Raw genomic sequence first — 12,948 nt, forward strand, 5'->3', positions numbered from 1 at the left:
AGCCTTTATGTTTTGAGTTCATCATGTTGGCATATTTACTTGGTATTACCACAAGTTATGAAAGGTGGACATTTTTTCATAAAAAAATGTAGTTTATTCATCAATGAGTAGCTCTCCCAGCAAAGATGTAGTACTGCATCTTCAGTTTTAGGACTTGATAGACGTTTAATATCTAAACAAGTATTGAAATCTATCATGAGTGAATTAGCAATATTTTTCTTTGATAATGAATTTTATTCTTGTTGATGCTGGAATTGTCTGTTTAATGTGCTAGTTCTAAACATTTTTTATGACTCATTCTGTTATCATGCAGAATTCCTCCTGATGCCTTGGTGTGGGTAAGAATGGGGTAGTGATAGGTCAGTGTGAGGTCTGTCTGATTAGCATTAACATAGCTGTATTATCATAATGGTGCATTCTAGACTGTTCCTCCTTTTTCAATGGGGATATAGTTTATTTCCAGTTAAGCAGTTAAAATGTGAAGGTTATCATTCTCTGTTATGCTGAAACAGACCAGACCAATATTTTACAGGGTATTTCAGGATGTAGGAATTTGCTTCCCTTATGACACAGGAAAACAAAACCACAAACTTGTTCAGTCAAATTGTTATGACACGATACAACACGTTGTGCCAGGTACGGGGCAACCTAAGAATTTTAACAGATATCCATGTAGTAGTTAACAGCTATCAGAGCTCAGAAGAAGCATTTTCTATTAATCTGTTTACTGTGCATGCACCAAAATGCTGCAAAGTCTATCATGGATGTGGAGAACAGAAAATTAAAAATACAATGCAGACAGTTTTATGATGCAACAAGTTCCAAGCAGCCTTTTTTTTTCTGTTCACAGTATGATGGAACTTTACGGTATATCCACCTGAAATTCAGCATTAAAGAAACCGATTGTCTAAAAAAGAAAGGACAAGATGTTAAGATGTGGCCATGCCAGTTCAAAAACAGCGGAGTAAGTATCAGAAATGAATCAATATGTACAGTTTCCATGTTATACCATAGCAGTAGGACTATCATATTACAGACATCATGTTGATCATGTGTGGCCTTAATTACAATGGTGGTAGTTTCCTGCACTTGATACATTAGAACAATATATATATCTGATAAAATGGTCCTCAGCCACAGAAATGGTCTTACAAATCAGTGTTATGGTTCATAGGGAGTCTAATGGTTTATGTTTCACAACACATATGCATAAGGAAGTAAAATGCTTGCTTTATGTGGTCTTTATAATAAAACCAAGGAAGACTGACTTAAAGTACCTTTTACTTTGTAGTTTGCAAACTGTAAATAAATAAGAGGATAAATAGTTAATATTCATTCCAAAAGAACAGCTTCCATAATTTACATTGTTACATGAGCTTCATCATTGCCATGCATTTACAATATAAAAGCAGCTGCTTTTCTATGAATTTTCCATGAATGATCTACCAACTCAAATTTATTGGGAAGTATGAACCATGGCAACTTTGAGTTCATTTGTTTAAAACATGCTTTGAGACTTCAAAAGGAGATTCTAAAAAATTCAGAGAAAAAGGTGTTCTGAAAAGTGTGTCTACTACAAGTGCTTGCATTCTGTTAGCTTATGATACATTTGCGTGCTGTCACTTGCTTTAAGCAGCAAATGTCCAGCCTCTAACCAGCTCAGTCCTACTGAATTACACAACTATCTCAAACCCCGATCATAGCAAACTGCATAGCTCTTCCAGAACCCCGACTCAAACTCCCACCTGGTTCCTAACCCTAAGTTGAACACTTGTTCCCTAACTGTAATCATGAAACAAAGAGTGAGAAGGTCACACAGAAAAAAACAATCAATAAAAACTAAATGAAAACTCCAGCCAAGCTAGAACTTCCACTGAGTGACCTCTCAAACCTCTTGTATCAGAGGCACATGGGATATATGCAAATGATGCTTATGAACATCAGATGTTTCAGATATATGGCGATTCTGAATGCCTATGACCTTTTTCTTTTTAAGTCGTTTTAATGGACAATTTCAGGCCAATAAAGCCAAACCCCACTAGCTGTAGATATGCATATTTCGGCCTTGTTGTGACCTCATCAGCACAGCACAAGCAGAGTGTTTGACTACGCATAAGAAACACAGGGCTGTTTTTTGTTTGTTTTTTTTTTGTTTTCCAGTGTGACCTTCTCACTCTTTGTTTTAGTTTGTTAGTTGGGATATTGTACAGTCAACCTAATAGTAATGGACATCAGCTGAGTATAACAGCCCTGTGTTTCTTATGCTTAGTCAGACACTCTGCTTGTGCCGTGCTGATGAGGTCATAGCAAGGCTGAAATATGCACATCCTCATCTAGTGGGGTTTAATTTTATTGGCCTGAAATTGTCCATTAAAATTACTCAAAAAGAAAAAAGTCATGGGCATTCAGAATCGCCATATAGCTGAAACACCTGATGTTCATAAGGGTCATATGCATATATCCCATGTGCCTCTGATACAAGAGGTTTGAGAGGTCACTCAGTGGAAGTTCTAGCTTGGCTGGAGTTTTCATTTAGTTTTTATTGATTGTTTTTTCTGTGTGACCTTCTCACTCTTTTAGTTTGTTAGTTGGGATATTTTGCAGTCACCCTAATGGTAATGGAGATCAGCTGGGTATAACAGCCCTGTGTTTCATATGCTTAGTCAAACACTCTGCTTGTGCTGTGCTGATGAGGTCATAACAAGGCCGAAATATGCATATCCACACCTAGTGGGGTTTGGCTTTATTGTCCTGAAATTTTCCATTAAAATGACTTAAAAAGAAAAAAGTCATGGGCATTCATAATCTCCATATAACTAAAACACGTGATATTTATAAGGGTCATTTGCATATATCCCATGTGCCTCTGATACAAGAGGTTTGAGAGGTCACTCAGTGAAAGTTCTAGCTTGGCTGGTGTTTTTATTTAGTTTTTATTAACTGTAACCCTAAAACAACCCTCCCAGTCTCTAAACTTATATTCCCTAACTCTAAACCTCCTCTCCCACCATATAAGCCTAAATTCTCTTCTTGCTCCCTAAACCTAAAACTCTGTTCCTACTCTTTAGACATAAAGACCTCCCTGTCCCAAAAATTCCCATACCACTCCCTACCATTAAAGCTCCTGATTCCTTCCTAACCCTAAAACTTCCCTCCTACTCTCTATATGTATAGTTCCCAGTTACTCCATAGCCCTAAAACTCCCCTACCCTTCTATACCCTTAACCTAAATTATTTGATTGCTCCCTACCCCTATAACTCCCCTCACATACCTGAAACTTAAATTCCTTGATCACTCCCTAATCCTAAAATAGCCCTCCTGTTCCCTTCCCCAAGTCTAAATTCCTAAATTGCTACATAAAACTTCCTTCCCACTCCATAAACCTAAACTTCCTGATCACTCTCTAACCTTAAACTACCCTCCTGCTCCCAAAAATTAAATTTCCCTCCCAGTCATTGCCTAAACTGAATTTATACTTGTACTTCTACAGCACGTTTTCTGCACTTACATTACTCAAACTCAAATATGTGTTTGGGCATGGTATTGCAGCTCCATTCTCTTTCTGCACATCTGATACATTTTACTCAAACACACAATCAAGTTCCAGTATGAGATGCAGCCACAGCGATCTACAACATTCTGGTGTCCCCCACTGTGGGTCTGTGGACTGCAAGCAGCCAGAACTCGAAAAGCTGTAGTAGACCCCTGAAAAACTGTTATGTGGAAGTTCATTAATTTTTGAAAAAAAAATCCTGAAGATGGATTTATTCATCAGCAATTTCCAGCATGTCCTGCTGGTCTGCAAGTTTGTTTTAACTTTTGGTCATGGCAAGACAGAGTAATGAATACCATCCCTAGGTCTGTGTTGTGGAGGATACAGAAAAAAGGTTTCACCCACATCTGCCACAGAGACAAGCCTGTATCACTCATCCTTGTCTGGCATCAGCTATGGCATGCCTATGCTGGCAGTCTGTCTGCCATCCTTATCAAAACATTTCTTCTTCAAATCATGCCATCACAAAGATGAAAGATATTCTTCTCCTAGAGAAAGACCACCTTTGTAAGGGCATCACTGTGCCTTCCATTGTAGTGTGTTCCATAAAATATTGTTCTGCTGAGGACAGCTTGTCCACAGTCAACAGCCTGAGTAACCCTTTCAAAGAAGTTTAGAAGATTCATTAGACAGGCTCTATCATAGACAAAGCCAAGCTGATAGGGTCAAGTCTAATAAAAAATTTGATTTTACAGTTAAGTATGTTCAGTATGATATGTTCCATAGCTTTACATATAAGACTTGTTACATTGATGAGTCTGTAATTACCAGGGCCTGAGGTAGGGCAACCCTTGTGAATGGCATTTCAACAGCTGTGTGTCACTCCTGTGGGACAAAGCCAGTTGATAGGCTCAGGTTGAAGAGTTTAAAGAGTGGGTCTACCAGTGATTGCTTAATGCTATTAGTTCGACAACCTGCTATGTTGCCAGGCCCCATGGATGAGGTATTCTTCATTGTGAGGGGTACCTTTAGTACATGTTCTTGTATTATGATTGATAGCATGATTCCATCAAGGACGGGTGGATTTGGAATACGTGTCTCAGGGGCAAAGTAAATTTATTAGCCAGTATGTTAGAATTATCCACTGGATCTAAGTAGTTGGTACCATTGTGAATAGGGTCATAGGAATGTTGGGTATTATTTCTTATTTGCTGACATAACTAAAGAAGTATTTTGGATTGCTTTTAGCTTCCTAGGCCAGACTGAGTTCATGGGATATCTTCATTTTTCTTATGCCCCTTGCTAGCCTCTTCTTTGGTTGTTTGATGTTTGCATTAGTTCATGGGTCATTTGTTCTGCTGTATACTTTTAGGACTTTCTTTTATTACACAATTTATTAATACTAGAAATACTATATGACCACCTCAGAGGTTTGGTTTTAAAGCTCTCCATTGGTTTGGATTTCATGGGAAGTGCTAATCTGATACAGTTGTCCACGAGCGAGTAGAACTTTTTTGTATAACTCTTAGTATTATCGACATTTTAGGTAATATCGTTATATTCTAATTTACAGACTTCATCATAGAAATTTAGGAAGTTCTGGGATATTTGTTTCTGTCATTTGGGTGGTTTTAAAGAGAAAGTTACTAGTTTGCGGTCTGACTTGGCCAATGAGGGGGTACCTTTGTGATGGTGCATACAGAAGCTTAGTTTGTTATGGCCAGGTCAAGTATATTCTGTTCTCCAGATTCACTTAAAATCTGGTACAGGGATTTCCTAGGTTCATAGATATTTACTAGGCTAATGACCACAAGGGCATTTTTAAGCCTAGCCACGCATCCCTGATCTCTGACAAGTTCTTGTATCCTTGATAAATGTAAGCATGGGCCTGGGAGAAGAACCATTTACCGGTTACCTGTGTCCATTAGAGACATAGGTGCCAAACCAGGGATGAATTTTATGTTCTCCATCCAATTGTCCAAGAAGCATGGAACTCTGCTTCAGGTGAAAGGGGAGCCTGATCCATAGACGGGGTAGTCTCTGGGATACATACCCGTCTCTCTAGCACGTCCTATTTATATCACAGGGAAGGTTTAAATCTTTAGAATGGGTGAGTCTGGTGTTGTTTGTTTTGTGGATATGCAGGGTGTCCATCAGAGTGGGGTCTGACAATGCCCTGTATGCCAGGCATAGATCAACCCTCAAAAGCATGTAGGAGACCGAATACAGGAATAGGGCCTTGAGGTGGTCTGCATAGGACATTTTACTTACACCCTGTATTTTTTTTAGTGAGAAACCTCTGTGGATTTTCCAGTTGCTTGATATGCCTTGGTTATGTACATAGCAAAGGAGGCATTGTACTCAATGATAGGTTTGATGAATGCCGCACACAGTGGAACAATAACTTCCTTGGACTTAGATGCCATACCTTTGTTTATAAGTTGCGCAACATAAAATGATTTTCTCACTACTGTAGACATACAATGGTCAAAGGCTAGATTACTATTTATGTGTGTCCCTAAGTCCTTGACTACTGGGTCAGCTCTAAGGGGTGTGTTGTCAATATGATAGTTACCAGGGGTGGATGACTTCCCAAAGGATACTATTATGCATTTCTTAGCATTTAGTTTTAGTCTATAGCTCTTACACCAATTGTTTGTCGGTGTCAGCCCATCCTGGAGAACATTTGTGTCAGTATGGGATTCAATGATAGCTCCTAATTTGCAGTCACCTGCAAATTTAGTCAGCCAGAGATCACTGACATTGGACTTGACTTCAGAGAAGTAAATGCCAAAAAGGAGCGGTCCAAGGACAGATCCCTGAGGGCCTCCACTTGTGACTAGCCTCTTTATAGAGGTGGACTTCCCAATTCTAACTTCCTGGGTCCTGTCTGTGAGCCATTTGGCTATCCACCAGGTGACATATGAGTTTGTACCTAACCTTATGAGTTTGTCAACAATGCCTGAGTGGGGTATCGTGTCAAATGCATTGGGTTAAGGTAGGTAGGATGAACCCATTTTTCCCTCATCCATTGCTTTGGTTACCTTCTCAAAGAAGTTCACCAGGTTGAGTAGGCATGATCTGCCTTTATGAAATAAAACTGGGTCCAGTGTCTGGAGGTTTATTATATCTCTTTTGATTGTTTCCATGATAATGCTTTCCATGGCTTTACATATAAGACTAGTGAGACTTATGGGTCTGTAGTTTCCAGGGTCTGTCGATGGCCCACCTTTGTGCAGAGAGATGACTGTTGCTGTTCTCCATTCATGAGGCACAAAGCCTGTGTGGAGGCTACAGTTAAATAGTAATTCCAGGGGCCCTGATAGGTCATGTTTCATGCTATTTAGAAGGCAACCTGGGATATTGTCTGGGCCCATTGATACAGTGTTCTTTGTCTTAGAAAGAGTATAAAGGAACTGTTCCCTAGTGATTACAGAGGGAAGTTATATTTGATTGTATTTCTTGAGGGAAGTCTGAGAGGGAGAGAGAGGAAAGGTGGAGCTGAATCTATCAGCCTGGAGGTTTGCCATATCTTCTGACTCATTATAGGAGGCTTCGTTTACAATAAGCTCTGTTTATAAAAGATAAGAATATTTGTGTATATCCTATGTTGATGGTGTAAGTCCCCTGATTAATCATTGGGTAGTTAAAATCACATAAGATAACAGTATTCCTGCTTACAGGTAATCCATCAAGAATACATAGGAATGTTGAGTGATTTTCTGGAGACATGGAGGTAGCCTGCAGTGATATGATAGTTAATCTTATTTAGCGTGAACTTATTCTCTATAAGCTCCACTTGAGTATCTTAAGGTATTTCTCTTGAGATAAAGTGGACCCTAACAAATATTCAAATGCCACCAGAGTTTCCATCAGGTCCAAATGAGTTTTAAGCACAAAACCCAAATATTAAGTGGGTGCTCTCTGAGCATTTAAACCAGGTCCCTGTAACAAAACAAACATGGATGTGGTTCAAATACAAGAGAGCTTCAAGGTCCAGCAGTAAGCTGTTTAGACTTCTAGCATTAAGTAGAGCCACACTGATATGGTCCAGTAGTGCATTTGCTTTGGAAAATAGGTTGGGGGGGTCCATTAGCTGGACCTTGCCTAAAAAAGGGCATAAAAAGCTTGTGTCAGTATGCAGAAATCTTGGAATGAGAACAGGCCACCCTTGGCAAAGCAAGTGCAGTTGTCCAGCATATTATACCATGCTGACACATACTGTCTTCCCTACCTCTACCCCAGAATGACACCAGGTGTTTGTTAAAGTCAGGCATCTTTTCTTTAAACCTCTGCATTATTTTTGATGGCAGAAGGATTCCACTCAAACTATGCGCTTACCTGCATTTGTGACATGCATAGAGAGCTCTTTCATGTCTCTCTCCATATCTCTTAGGGTTCTGCATACCAGTTCATTTACCCCATCATGGACCACCTCCATGCCAAAATCATATTTGTCTGGTTTAGGAGTTATAAGGGATTGGGTGATATCATCAGTCTTGGCCACTGCGAGACAGCTCACTATCACCCTATTTTTGTCCAGCATCAATGCTTGGATGTTATTGGTCTAGGAGGTGCTGTTTCCTGATGACTCTCAGTGGTGTTGCCTCTAATTTTTGTTGCAGTGCTTAGTAGATGTGGGACCTTGCACCTAATTTGCAGTGCTTAGTATATCAGAGCCTTGCACCTAATGTGCAGTGCTTAGTATATGCGGGGCCTTGCACCTAATCTGCAGTGCTTAGTATATGTGGGACCTTGCACTAATGTGCAGTGCTGAGTATATGCGGGGCTTTGCACCTAGTGTGCAGCGCTTAGTATATGCGGGGCCTTGTACCTAGTGTGCAGTGCTTAGTATATGCAGGGCCTTGTACCTAATGTACAGTGCTTAGTATATGCAGGGCTTGCACCTAATGTCCGGTGCTTAGGATATGCAGGGCTTGCACCTGATGTGCTGTGCTAAATATATGTGGGGCCTTGCACCTAATGTGCAGTGCTTAGTATATGCGGGGCCTTGCACCTAATGTGCAGTGCTTAGTATATCGGGGCCTTGCACCTAATGTGCAGTGCTTAGTATATGTGAGGCCTTGCACCTAATATGCGGTGCTTAGTATATGTGGGGCCTTGCACCTAATATACAGTGCTTAGTATATGTGGGGCCTTGCACCTACTGTGCAGTGCTGAGTATATGCGGGGCTTTGCACCTAGTGTGCAGCGCTTAGTATATGCGGGGCCCTTGCACCTAATGTGCAGTGCTTAGTATATGCGGGGCCTTTCACCTAATGTGCAGTGCTTAGTGTATGCGGGGCCTTGCACCTAATGTGCAGTGCTTAATGTATGCGGGGCCTTGCACCTAATGTGCAGTGCTTAATGCATGCGGGGCCTTGCACCTAATGTGCAGTGCTTAGTGTATGCGGGGCCTTGCACCTAATGTGCAGTGCTTAGTGTATGCGGGGCCTTGCACCTAATGTGCAGTGCTTAGTGTATGCAGGGCCTTGCACCTAATGTGCAATGCTTAGTATATGTGAGGCCTTGCACCTAATGCACAGTTGTGGCTTGGGCAAGGATTATTTTAGTGCCTTAGCCTAGGATAGTTCAGTTTGAGGATGTGTAGAGTGTGGTGTAGGTGAATGACATCCCAAGGATGCATTTGTTTGTGAGATTGTGGCCTCAAATGTGGCTAAGTACTAGTACTCTTACATGTAGATTATGATGAGTTAAATAATCGATCATTAGCTGTAAGCTTGAGGCAAGTCTTACATCGCCTGGGAATTCCAAGGAGTTTTATAATCACTTGTAAGCTATCCCAGCTTTCTATTAAACAATTTTTTTGTACATGCTCAGTGAAAAATGGTCACCCCCATATAAAGTACAAATAGGATTTTTACATATCTTCTATATGACAAGCTTCATTACAAAGTAATCATTTATGTAAAATACTATAATTTTTATGAGAACATTCTCATCACAAATTGTCTTCTATCTACCACCAAAAATCTCCTTAATTTTTCTAAGAATAAAAGTTTGTCAAATGAGAATCTTGACACTGCAACAATCTAGCATGATTTTGCATATATAGTCACCTCTTCCATAATCCTAACTATGAAAAACTGTTCCAAAGTATCCAGCAAAGTACGTCTTTATTTGCTCTGAGAACAAAATATTTTCTGTATAGTATAGTAATAAATCAGACAGTCTCATCTACTTCTCATGAAAGAAAGGGAGAAACCTACCACAGAAGATGTAAGAACAGCCCTAAGGAAAATGAAGTCAGGGAAAGCAGCAGGATCAGATGAGGTCAGGGAAGATATGTTGGATGAGATAGGGAAGAAATGGCTTCTGAGGATACTCATAGCTGTAGGTAGAGAAAGGTGTATCCCAGCTGTCTTGAGAAAAGGTATGCTAGTGCCAGTGTAGAAGAACAAAGGGGATAGCCACAACTGTGGGCATTACAGAGGTATCAAACTCCTTTCACACAGCATGAAAGTTCTGGAGAGGGTGATTGATAAATGAATATGTGCAGTAGTAGAAAGTAGGATGAGAGATGAAGAGTTTGTATTTAAATCAGGATGTAGCACAACTGACCCAAAGTTTGCAATGAGACAGATAGTTTGAAGAAACTAGAAATGAGGAAGGTGTCCAACTGGGCATTCCTAGAAGAAAGCTGATTTGGGCAGTTCTGCAGTCCCAGAAACATTGGTAGAATTAGTGCAGACTACATATAAGGACCTAACAACTCAAGTATGAACAGTGTTTAGTCTCAAACACAGGTTCCTAGTGGGAGTGGGTGTGCATCAGGGTTTAGATCTGAGCCCACTGCTGTTCATACTGGTGATGGACTATATTAGCAAACAGGTTGGAGGGAACAGATCAACAAAGCTGCTGTATGCAGACAATGAGGCATTACATGAAGACTTTGAGCAAGACCTTCAGCAAAGGATAGGGGAATGGAATGCAAAACTGAAGGCATATGGGATGAAACTGAGTACAGATAAGGCAGTTGTAATAGCAGAAAATTGGGGAAATCAGAAGAAGCTGAAAATTGATATAGAATGGAAGATAGTAGAACAGGTTACCAGCGTCAAGTATCTGAGAGGGATGATTAAGGAGATGGGCAGTCTGAATAATGAGGTCAAAGTTAGAATCAGAGGGGCTGCAGCCAACTGGCATAGAGTGTCAGGTGTAGTGTATGACAGAAGAATGCCAAAGAAGCTGAAAAGTAATGTATACAAAATAGTTTTGCAACCAGTACTACTGTATGGTACAGAAACTTGGGCAGTAAAGACAGAGCAGTTGAGGAAGCTAGAGGTAATAGAAATGAAGTGCCAGAGATGGGTGGTAAGATGTTCACTGTGGGACAGATAAAGAAATGAGCACATCAGAGCAGAAGCCAAAGTAGCTCCAGTTGCAGTGAAGGTCAATGAGAACAGATTACGGTAATTTGGGCATACGTGCAGAAAAGCAGAAGGCAATCTGGTGAAGATGATTTGGGACAGACAGGAAGGAGGCAAGAAGAAACAAGGGTGTCCAGCAAAGAGATGGATTGTGTGAGGGAAGACCCGTGACAGTCAAGCATGACTATCAAAGAAAGTAGGCGAGTGACATTGAATCGAGTGAGATGGCAACAGTTGACACAATACCTCAACCCCATGTAAAAAAAGGGGGTTGATGATTATGATGAAGAATGGTCCATGACCAATGTTGCGGATGCTCCTTCATGTCTTTTATGGCCAACAACCCACATGTATACCTGGTCTGTTTGAAACCAACCTACCTACAGTATCTGTTAAATGATCGTGACTGTACCATATATGTACCAAATGTTCATGTTGCAAATGATAGTGCTGTCATTATTGTCATTCTGGTACATTTTATATGTAAATTCTGGGAGCTTGTTCCCGTAACAACTTTCCTGAACACTATTCAATGACTCACTGAGATTTATTCAGCAAACAGAGTACATGACATAGTTTTATAAGTAGTTATTAGGCGTGCAGAACAAGAAATCGTTAAGAAGCTTTGTCCACATTCCCAATTGTCCCAAAGCATTTTTGTTTAAATGACTTGTTCAAGGTCACATAGTAGGCAAATGGAGGTGGAAGGATTCAAACATTGTATCCTTGGCACAGGAAGAAGCTCATTAACAAGTCAGAGCTTTAAACCTCTGTATTAACAAACCAGTAAATAAAAAGAATGAGGGAGCCATGGTGCTCTCTTTCTGATCATGGGTAATTACTAAGATTATCCCTGTGTTTTAATAGATTTCTCTAACAGCAACACTAGTCCTAATTTCATTGCCTTGTGTTGGGAACTTAGCTTCATAATATGGGAATATATGATTGTTTTGTTCCTCAACAGTATTGTTTTATAATAGTTGTAAATGTTTATCACACTCTGTAAATACACAATATTACAATTTTATGTTACATTTACCATGTATCTTTTTATACTAGAGAAGCAGAACATGCTTTGCATGTTTTAAGATCAATGATCATCGTGATTCCACAAAGATTGTTGAGTGCCGCCAGGTAAGGCTGGTAATATGCTTTACATCTATCTTTCTACAAGTGCTTTTGAAATTTCTGCTTGAGTTTGATTTTTTGAGGAGAGGGGGTTGTTGATTGAGAACATTCCTCAGATTTTGATTCTCATCTTGTTTTAATATTTTGGACTCAGCTGATTTGTCAACCAGAGAATCCTTGCTAGGCTCCTTGGCCGTACACTATCAGACAAGCTCTGTACACCTTTGAAAAGTTACTGCTGTAAAGAGGCAGCTAGTACTTGGTATCCAGAAAAAAACATTAAAGACCAGAGCCAGGAAGATTGAGAAGAATAGATGGAGCCGTTTGGCTTCTCTGATGTCCTGCTGTCTCTGCATGTCCTACTCTCATCACTGAGCATGGGATGCAATGTAATAGCAGAATGTCACACGAGTCATTTAGAAAAGTGTTGCATCTCATCCATGTTTTTTGCTGGTCTGAAGTGGAGAAACAACATTTTGGCCCCACCTTTATTCCCAGAAAAATATAGCCATCCTACAGATGAACAGTCATCCTTTCCTTAGCTGGTCGCATATACTCTTCTGATCCAACATTGTTCAGTGGCATCGTGGATAAATAGAGCTCTTACTTCTGCATCAATAATCTGGCTACTTATGCAGAATTTTTGAGGCAGGGACCATATTCAGTGATTAATAGGGAAGCATAACAGTGACTATAATAACTACATAACATAAAAGAATGTTAAACTCAAAAAGTGCTAAAAGCAATGGATGAAACTTGAGAGGGAGTCTGGTGAAATAAAATGTTGGTATTTAATAAATGGAAGCAACAAGAAGGAGACCACATATTAAAAACATCTCCTACTTCTATCTTTCATTTTTTTGCAGCAGTCTACTTTTTTTTTTTTTTTACTTCTAATTGCCCTTGTCACAAAAGGAAATATTGTCAGATTAGCT

The 12,948-nt window shown here is 39.9% G+C and overlaps 1 long non-coding RNA gene across 1 annotated transcript; it reads left to right on the forward strand.

Moving 5' to 3' along the window:
- Positions 1-854: 854 nt before the first annotated feature.
- On the forward strand, positions 855-12,019 carry LOC122797333. Its single transcript, XR_006364074.1, has 2 exons — positions 855-964; positions 11,945-12,019. It is a non-coding gene; the product is annotated as an uncharacterized LOC122797333 (long non-coding RNA).
- Positions 12,020-12,948: the final 929 nt, after the last annotated feature.

Source organism: Protopterus annectens, chromosome 3.part0 (genome assembly GCF_019279795.1).
Source record: "Protopterus annectens isolate FY-2018-M chromosome 3.part0, PAN1.0, whole genome shotgun sequence".
Taxonomy (NCBI): Eukaryota; Metazoa; Chordata; order Ceratodontiformes; family Protopteridae; genus Protopterus; species Protopterus annectens.